This window comes from Pteropus medius, unplaced genomic scaffold (genome assembly GCF_902729225.1).
Source record: "Pteropus medius unplaced genomic scaffold, Ma_sr-lr_union100, whole genome shotgun sequence".
Taxonomy (NCBI): Eukaryota; Metazoa; Chordata; class Mammalia; order Chiroptera; family Pteropodidae; genus Pteropus; species Pteropus medius.
The window spans coordinates 446,378-456,286 of record NW_024344378.1 but is presented as its reverse complement, the minus strand read 5'-3'; the positions used below and the strand labels follow the sequence as shown (position 1 = coordinate 456,286).

The 9,909-nt window shown below is 45.9% G+C and overlaps 1 protein-coding gene across 1 annotated transcript in view; it reads left to right on the top strand.

Moving 5' to 3' along the window:
- Positions 1–1,320: 1,320 nt before the first annotated feature.
- The window catches only part of LARP4B (La ribonucleoprotein 4B), a 57,600-nt gene continuing 49,011 nt past the window's right edge, over positions 1,321–9,909 (top strand). Inside the window, exon 1 of the mRNA XM_039870965.1 lies at positions 1,321–1,585. The gene's annotated coding sequence lies outside the window, so the exon portion shown is untranslated. The remainder of the gene's footprint in view (positions 1,586–9,909) is intronic.

Below are 9,909 nucleotides of genomic sequence, written 5' to 3'. Positions count from 1 at the left end.
AGATGTGGTTTCGGTATAAGTATTTTATCATTTACGTTGTTAGTCTCTTTCATAATTTAGGAACTTGTCTCGGTATCAAAATGTCTGCCAGAACGTAGGCACAAGTGAAAAGATAAAAGGCTACCTGACCAACTTTGGAGAATTCCTGATCTTTCAAAGGCAGACCAAATCCCTGGGCCCAGGGCTGATGTCAGCAGCCTGGGTAGGGGCCTTGGTCTGAGAGGTTACAAGGGGACATAAGCATAAGAGAAGTCCCTGAGGGCTCCACAACATATCCCAGGTAGGTTCCTAGGACAGTGAACTTTCAGAGCTGTTTTGTGTGTGTGTGAAATATGTACATACTTAGAGGAAACCTCAGTCTTACGTGATTGTTATCCTCAAAGACAGTGTTATGAATATCATTTAACTCACAAGTGTCTTAGAGCTAGGAAGTGATAACACCTCACAAAGCAGGAGGCCCACGCTGATGGCGACAGTGATCCCCGCATCAATAGAGAGACGTCCAAAACACAGACTCGTCGGCACTCCAACACCGTCCGGAGGGACAGGTAAGCACGGGCGCACTGTAAGCCTGGGCAGAGCGACCTAGAAAAGCCTTTTGACGGACTAAACCCTACAGTTTGGACTAATTCATACGCATGTCTACACCGCCAACAATCAGTCGGAGCAGGTACACAGGAAATCAGGCAGCAAGCTTAAAGGTGTGCATACTTCCCTTCTGTTTTCTCTCCCCATAACATGGTCGAGGGTGACATAGTCTGTGTTTGGGGAGACGCCTGAGACCTCAGCACTCCTCCTGAAGTTTCTGAGACGATAGCTGACCCGGCGAGGACCCAGGCGCGGCTGGAGGCGCCGGCGACCGGACCGCCTTCTCCCCAGCGAGCGCGCTCGGGAGTGCTCACCCATCCCGACCTCCACGGGGGCGGAGATCGCTGTCAAGGGGTGAAGGGTGTCGCGTTCCTGTGGGGCGGGGTCGGGGTTCGGGTGGCGAAGGGCACGTGGGTCGCGCTCCCGGGGACCGCCGGTCTCTTCAGGTCGCGGCGGCGCGACGGGGACGGCGGGACGGAGCCGGGCCGGCCTGCGTGCGCGGGGCGGGGCCGGGCGGCGTGCGCGCCCGCGCCAATCACAGGCACAGCCGGGAGGGCGCGCGCAGGGAGCCCGGGAGGAGGGGCGGGCCGGACTCCGCACGCGGCCAATCGCGGCGCCGCGCCCCCATGACGTCATGCCCTCCCGGGCGCCGAGCGCCAGTCGGCGAGCCTGGCGAGTGGGGCCGCGGGTGCGCGGGCGCGCGCGCGCGTGCGGGGCGGGACTTCCGCCGAATCCCGGAAGCGGGAGCTGTGTGTTCTCATGCGAACGGGAAGGAGCGTTGGGGCGCCGGAGTCGCGAGGTTGAGACATTTTCGGGCCCGAAACGGGAAGAAGCTGCTGCCGCCCGCCGCCAGCCCGCGCCACGCCGCCCTCCGCCGCTCGTCCGGGCTGGCCGCGCCCCTGCTCCCGCCCCTCCCTCACGGCCCGTCCGCGTGTGGCGCGGTCGCCGGGCACCGGGGCTGCGGCGGTCGGCGGCCGGGCGGCGGCGGCGCTGACAGGTGAGCGAGGCGGGCGGGCGGCTCCCGGGCCTCCCCTTCCTCCCTCGCCCCCCCGCGCCCGGCCGTCGCCTCGGACCCGCGCCGCGCCCGCCTGTCACGGGCCGCCATCTTCCCGGAGGACGCGGCCGGCAGGGCGGCGGGCAGGACCGAGCCGGACAGAGCCGGGCGGCGGGCAGCGGGCAAGGCGGCGGGCAGGAAGGCGGCAGGGTGCAGGGCCAGAGCGCAGGCCGGGCCGGGCCGGGGTCGGGGCAGGGCCCGCGCAGGGCGGGAGTCTGGGTAAGGTCGGGGTCCGGGCAGGGGCAGGGCCGGGGTCTCAGCTCGGGGTCCGGGCACGGCCGGGGTCCGGGCAGGACAGGACCCGGGCCGGAGCAAAGCAGGGCTCAGGTCGCAGCCCGGGGTCCGGGTACGGCCGGGCCTCGGTCAGGGCAGGGCCGGGGTCTGGGCGGGACAGGGCCGGGGCCGGTCCCTGCCGCCGGTCTGGCCCGCACTGCGGCGACCTCGCCCTGCCCTCCGCCCCGGATCCCGGGACCGCCGGCGGCCGGGGAGGGGACGGGGTCGTTCGGACCAGGAAGTGGGGATCCTGTTGCTTGGTGTGTTTTTGGGAAGCTCCGGTTCTCCTCTCGATTGGCTTGAGCAGTGGCAGATTCTGAAGGAATTAGGAAAAAATCAAATCTGAGTATGTCCCGTGTTCGAAATAGGGCGAAGAGACACAGTCGAGAAAGGGACTGGTCAGGAATCTCTTACCACCTGCTTCCCGGCCGTGTCCCGTCAGAACGTAAACTCGAGTTAAGACTTCAGTGTAATTTTGTGCGGTTACTCTTGCTTCCCCCCTCATTTTTATGTAAAAAGGTCTTTAATTTTGGCTGACATGAAACTTGAGGAAATTACCTGTAGGGTAGCTCCTAGGCGTTGGAGACGCCGTCCCTTGCTGCTGTAACTTGTCCTAATCTTAAGTGGAAGTTTGAAGTTTTGGATAATTGAAGGAACGGAAGGATTTTCCTGGGCTGTGCAGGGAAAATTAGTATTTAAGTGCGAAGGGTTTTAAAAAAGATAATGCCAACTCGAAGACGAATATTGTTAAGTAAGCATACAAGTTATTTTCCCCTTTAAAAAGAGTTTTTCTTTCTCTTTTGTTATTTAGCTGGTCTCTTATTTTGTGTTAAGTATTTAAAACGCACTTGAAATAGGTGCTAAGCTGTAGTTTGCAAAGACCATGGGGACGGGTGGGGAAGCGTGAGGTTCACTTCTCTGTGGTGGTCAGATAGTACGTGCCATGTGCAATTCCCCTGCTTCCCACCTGCCCGGCTCCCTCTAATTTACAGTCGGGATAATTTACAGACGTTGGAATGGTTGTGGCTTTTCAGCTTTTCTCTGTATTTGATATACCGAAAGGCAGTTTTATAATCAAGCTATATAAGAAATCGCTTGACCGAAGTTTGCTTGAGTTGCTGAAAGTGAAATATTTTCTGAAAGGCATTAGATTAGCAAGTTTATCATTCAACTATAAATTTGATTTCTGTACTTCCCTTTGAAACTTGTGTTTGCTTTGAAATAAATTCCATCCTCTATTTTGAAAAGTTAATGTGAGATGACTTGTTCACATGATGGAATGGCTGGTTTCTTATTGATTACAAATTACTGTCTGGGTGCTTCACTTTTCATCTCCAGAGGAGTTAATATCAACCTCATATGACTGTTGGAAAACATTGATGTTGGTTGTTTTTACTATTTTTTAATTACTGAGATTCTTATTAAGAATTTTGAAAATGGTGCTCACCTTATTACTATTCTCAAAATTCTTTCTGTGATTGTCAGTTTTATTAGCAGAGAGATTTTTTTTTTTTTTGCTCGATCACATGTATCTGGGCATATAAATCAGGTTCTGAGGGCAGAATGTGTATTTGGAAAAAGGAGTTACACTATATTTGAGTAGCAACCAGGGAGAAAATAGATGATAATATGGGTACAAAAGTTCCTTAGTACTTCATTTTAACACGTTTTGTAGAAGAGTAGCTGAAGTTAAAAGGCAGCACATTCAGGGAGAAATCTGATTTTATTTAATGTTCCTAGGAATTGTGTTTTTTTTTAAATTGAGATTTGGGGAATTTATAAATTTATTAATTATTAACAATTCGTTAATTTATTAATTTATTGACAAATACAATATTTAAACTCTGGAAACACATATTTTACTTAGTCACTTGTTTTTATGAAGCAATTTTCACATCGTAAAATGTAATTCTTAAGTGCAACTTATTCTAAAATACTTGTAAGTTGAGAACATCGAGTCATTAATGGCAATAACCATCAACAGTGTCTGCAAGTAGCTGTTGTTGCAACAGTGTTTACAAGTTTTTCCTTATTTATACATATCATTTTACTGGTTTTTGTAGTGCTAGACCTGTGGTTGATGTCACCAACCAAGAATTGGCCGACCAACTCCTTTCAATCTTATTTCAGTGTCTTGCTGGAGTTCATACTTTTCATAGTGATAACTAGGATAATAATCTAGGTCTAATTTTAGTAGTGTGTTATCTTTATGATGGCCCCTTGAGATTGCAGAAAGCTATATACCTACGTTACTTCAAATCCATTTGTTATTGTCTTAATGTTAAAGGTATAAGTGTTAAATATGCTTTCATTAACATATTACTGTACTCTGGCAGAGTTCCCATGTTTAAGGTTTTCTTTTCAGATTGGTAAATGCAAGAAAATCTCAGTATATTCCTGTCATTCCTCCTATGAGACCATTGATTCAACCTTTTGCTAACAGAAGAAAACAAACACTGGTGTTATGTTTATTGGAAATGCGTGGTTAAAAAACACATTGCTGTAGGAGCTTTGATGCTTCTGCTCTTTTGTAAAACTTTATTCCTGTAAAGAGTTCTCCTTTTTCTGTAATAGCTAATTTTAGAGTTTGCAGTAAATGAGGCACTGCCTTCTTTCTGACAGGGTTAAACTCACCAGACCTCATGTCGGTTTAGTTTGGGTCAATTTAAACTTTTTGTTCCTAATCCTTGCACTGACCCTGGTCTTTGGAGCTTCTTTCCTGGAGCTGTTGTGATTAGAGAATGAATTTCTTTATTGGCATAAGGAATTGTAAGGTAGACAGCCATTAGGTTTTCTTATTAAAAGCAGGATGATAATTCTAACATGCAAATGGTTTTTTTCCTAACAGTCTGGTGATCTATTTTTCCTGAGTGTAAATGTCTTCCTCAGGGACAGGGAAAATTAACTTAGCTGTGTTTCCTTCCCTCCTCGCACCTCCCCCGTACTGTCCCCGCTCCCCGCCGCGCCTTTTATCCCTTCAGTGCCTTTGTAAACTGTCTTTTCACCATTTTCCTGCTGAAGCTGTGTGTCTCGCATTTAATCATGAAGGGTTCCAGGTGAACGATGCCACCATTTTTGCGCCTTCTGTCAGGGTCTGGTTCTATCTTTAGTGTCAGCCCTCTATGCCTGCTAGTGAGACCTGGGCCACAGAGTACATTGGGTTACATGGAGGACATTTGATATTTACTTGAATTTGAAAACATGCTACTTAAGTTTTAGGGGGAGTTTCATAATCATTGAGACGAGACTTAGTCTTCGCTGAAAATGTTCTTTACGAAACCTGACATGCAAAAGTTTTGGCCTAAAAACTGATAAATTATGGTATTTATTTGCATGATAAAAATAAAATGCTCTCTTTTATTTACACACACCGTTTTAGTCACACTGCAGCCAGAGGTTGGTTGCTTTAAAGGTATATCCTGATTGTCAGGACCTTTTAAAAACCCCTCAATGACTGTCCCCTGCCTAAATAAGTACCCAGGCCCCTAAGCACAGCAGGCCTGGCCCCTGGGGCCTTGCCACTTTGCCTCCTGGATGGCAGGGTCACCTTTGGTCGGCCTGACCACTGCCTCCCTCCACGCCCATCCCCCAAAACCACAGTGTTGCCTTTGCTCCCTGTAGTTTGCCTGACGTTGGATGTCTCCTTTTCTCCCCCCTTAACTCCTTAACCCATCCTTACAAAGATATTTCAGGTGTCCTTCAGGATTCCTCATCTTTATTTCTAAGGTCTTGCTCAGTGCTTCCCTGTGTTGGAAGCACCTGCGGCATTGCACCTAATTAATGGAAATTCCTTCTGTGACCTCTGTCCTAGCCCGGGACCACGGACCACTGTCTGTGTTTAGTAAACTTTATTCACCTAGAGGGATAAAGGCACACCTAAAGGCGCCACCCACCTCAGTTTTAGAAAAATCGTTTGCAGATCATAGGTTTGCATGCTTTCATAAACAAACACGAGGATCTTTATGAGAAAGCGTCCGATAGAACGTGCATAAAAATTTTCTTTATAAAATGCTAACCAACTCCATAGCTGCATCTAGTGTGTACAGCACTGTTTGAGGTAGAGTGGTTTTAATACTTGACCCACATTATACTCTTCAGTCATTAAAAACCTCCCCCTTTTAACAGTAAATTTCTTACCGTGTTTATTTTGCTTTAAAATTAAAACATTTTATTAACTCAAACAAAGAAATTACAATAGTGAAAAATATTTTTAAACTTCAGTGGGTCCACTGCCCCGCCCCATCATTGCTACAGGGCCTGGTGGAAGGAGGGCCACTGAGAGGAAAGCAAGGATTTGTTCTTCCCCCGGGCAGGTGTTTTTGATCAGACAGTAGCCATACGATGATGAATGGTGTCAGAACTTTTCTCTAAGGCTGTGGTCTAGAAGAAATTAGGAAAGTGAACTGTTTATTTAAAGTAGACTGGCATTTGGAGTCTCAAAGCTTCCATATGTGAAAGTCCTTGGTCACTCTCAACTCCACACTTCCTCGAGCTGCCCTGTTATGACAGTTGCATTTATTATAGCATATCTTGTGGCAGGCACCCTCATCTCCCTTCCCTGCGTTATTTTCTTTGTAACGCTTATTGTTACATGATAACATGCCATGTAATTTCTGTATTTTACGTGTTATCTGTTTTCTCATACTTGAATATAAACTTTATGAGGTCGAGGGTTTCTGTCTATTTTATTGATATGAACCTAGATCATAGAATGGTACACAGTATGCACTGAATAATTTATGACTAAATCCCAGGGTTAAAATGGTGAACAAAAGGGATAAATTGCCTCTTTGGAGCTTGCTGTGCACTGAGGCAGGTAGACAGATCATTAGGCCTGAGAGTCTGTTGTGCTGGGTGGGAGTCATCACAGAGGCCCTTAAGGGCTCTGGAGGCGTCTTTCCCTAAGGAAGGGTGGGGTGGGGTGGGGGAAGAGAGAGCCTTCTAGGCCTAGAGGGTAAGTGTGACAACCCTCTGCTGGGGAGGGCAGAGCGATTTGGAGGAACGAATTTGAATGAGGCCACGGAAGTGGGAAGGGCTGGGAGAGGCGGAGCTAGATCCTGCTGAGTCTGTGAGGTCCTGGCAAAGGTGAGAATTTTGTTCTGTATCCTAAGAACAGTTATAGGGTTTTACACAGGAGAATTATAGGACCAGAACTGCCTTTTCAAAGTGCTCATTCTGCTTTATGGGGAGTGGCGTGGAGGGGGAGGAGTGGGCACACCTGGACGGGTATTACTTGGCCCCCAGGTGGAGAGCCCCAGTCTAATTGAGGAACAGCATGCTCAGAACCCCTTTCGTTTATATTATACATAGCATGTATGTTTAAAAAATACGTTTGAAATAAGCCTTAAATCTGCTGGTGTTTGTCAGGTGCTTAAATTGTTTCAGCTTTTATTAAGGCAGACTAATTAACAAGATTCCTTTTTTAGAAACCTCTGAAAAATGAGAACATTCTGTTTTCGGGATTCAGAAAGCTTTGTTTTATTGTCAAAGCCCAAATTCAGGCAGGGATTAAGACGGTGACCAATTTGATAGAGATTTACATGTTGCCTCAATGATTATTCTTTCTCTCTGAACATGTTCAACATTCCCTTTTCAGATATTTTTTATTCTGAAAATATCAAGTCCTCTAAAAACTGCTCTTTAAAGATTTCATACTTTCCGAACATTACTTTCTTTTCTGTTGATTACATTACAGTATCTCTGTTTTCGTTGTGGAGATTTTACCATCTGTGTGATTTCTGCCTTACCATTTACACATAACCTCCACGCAAACTGTATATAGTACTGTAATCCGTTGCTGCCTGGCTTATCACAACTCCTCATAGTCAGAGAATACCAGGAACCTTTTAAAAGTAGACTTGAAGTCCCTGTGGAAAGTCACCTTTAAAAATTCTAGACGTTTGGAAGGCAAAAGCATTTTTCTTTTACTTGTGTTTTTAGCAGGTAAATGCAAACATTCAAACAATTGATAATATGCTAGTTGTCATTTAGTCTGGGAGCTTAATTCAAAAACCTTTTTTTGGATGAAACTTTCCCTGACATTATTGTTAAGGTCCATGGTCTTTTTTGATTAATATCTGAATCTTCAGTGATACTCGTTATCCATTTCCGGTTTCCCTTCATTGGGTCACTCAGAGTACAGGCCACTGTGCAAATGAGTAACTGATGAGTCAGCGACATTTGCCTTCACACACCTTAAATGTCTGGGGGAGGACAGTCAGTGAAGACCAAAGGGCACGACGAATAAGGCGGTTGACAGTAGTTGCTGTCTGTGCCTGTGTCCCTTAGTTTTTCACCTGCTCCTCCTGTTTCTTTTATGTGTCGATGAGTTTTCCTGTTATTCGGAAATTGTTATCTTTCGGGACTCAGTGCAGGAGAGTTAAACCACTGCTTGAGGGGACTGGAAGGAGAAAATAGAATTGCCAGGTGTAACTGCAGGGCGTCCAGGCACGAGCATTTAGTCTCTGTGACTGGCGGAACTCCAGTTCAGAGTGAAATGCTTTCTGGCAGAGAGCGCTTTGAGATCCTAAATGACCATGAGTTTTACTATTGAAGTCAGGCCTGCAGCACTGGGCGTCTTCCTTTCAAGTTCAACATATTGAGAGAGCATTTGATTGTTATTGTGGAGGTTTTCAGCCTGTAACTCTGTATACGTTTTTTATGGCACCACAAGATTGCAGCTTAAGATAAAAAGCCATGGATCAGACGTTTTCCCAAAGTCATTATATTGCCACAAATTGTGTTAGTAGGTAATTTTAGGAGCGGGCAATTAAAAGCTGGATCATTAACTTCCAGTTCACAATTTGCTGTGTAGGGCTGAGATTAGGGATGTTTATTGATAATTCGTAAAGAATATGTTTACCAAATGTTTAATGGTAATTAACAATACATTTAATTAGCCTTAATCCAGTCGCATGGAATATTTTGTTTTTCTCAGTGTCATTGTCACCTGTTTGGAATTAGAAGATTGAGAAGGAAGCCTTTAATTCTTTTTGACTGTTCCCACAGTGTTTGGTGTGAATGAAACAATACTTTGAAGTAGGACAGTCATTTTCTGAGACTTTGAGTTTTGGTCTATATTATTAACTGCTATTCGATGACTAGTTTCTGCAAATACCCATCAGAAAAATAGTGCAATATTGCAGTTGTAGTCTTAGGATTTTAGAGCCCTAAATACTCAGAAACTGAAGCCCCCAGCGGTAGAGTTAATTAGAATTGCAGTCAGTTAGGTGGTGGCAGAGCGAAGACTAACTTTGGTGTCTTCTCTGAGTTCAGTTTTCATTGCACTGTAGTTATGGAACTCACATGGGATACTCCTGAAGGTGTGTGCTTAACAGTAGAATTTCAAAAGGAAAATTGGAATTGGTGAAAGCGTTAACTTGGTACGCTATAGATTTTAAGTCAGCATTTTCCTTTTTTTTTTAAAGGATTCTTAAAGCAGCCCTTAAAATGCTTTTTAAAACATTGAAATAAAGTATTTATTCCAGGAATATTATGAGTTTTGTCATTTTCGATAATTTGACTTATTAGCTGTAATCCATTTAGGAAGGTACTAACAGTTCTTTCCGTTTGTCTCATGTGTGTGGACTGCAGTTTACATGTTTTCTTTGAGAAATAGTCTAAGGGAAGTTCATATAGAGTTAGTGGTTTCCTTCCCGAAGCATTCTGTTGTAGACCTCTGTAGCCATGCTGCTGGCGTAGGGCTCCATGTTCAAGCCCAGGCAACATTAGCACTTTTGTCCGTACCTGTCACTTTTCTGTAGAGGGAGCAGTGACTTGCTGTGAGCACTGTGCCACCTCTCTTGCCCTTAGTTTACCATCCTCAACAGTTGTTGCTTGCTACCCGCTGATTTCGATTTAACAGCTTGCAGCTCTCTTGCAGAATTGAGGAATGAATGCAGAGTCAACAGTTTCCACCCAAACAGTGTATTTGGCTTGTAATTTGGAGGGCCCGTAACCCTTACCCCTCCCCCATCTGTTCTTCAGAACACCTG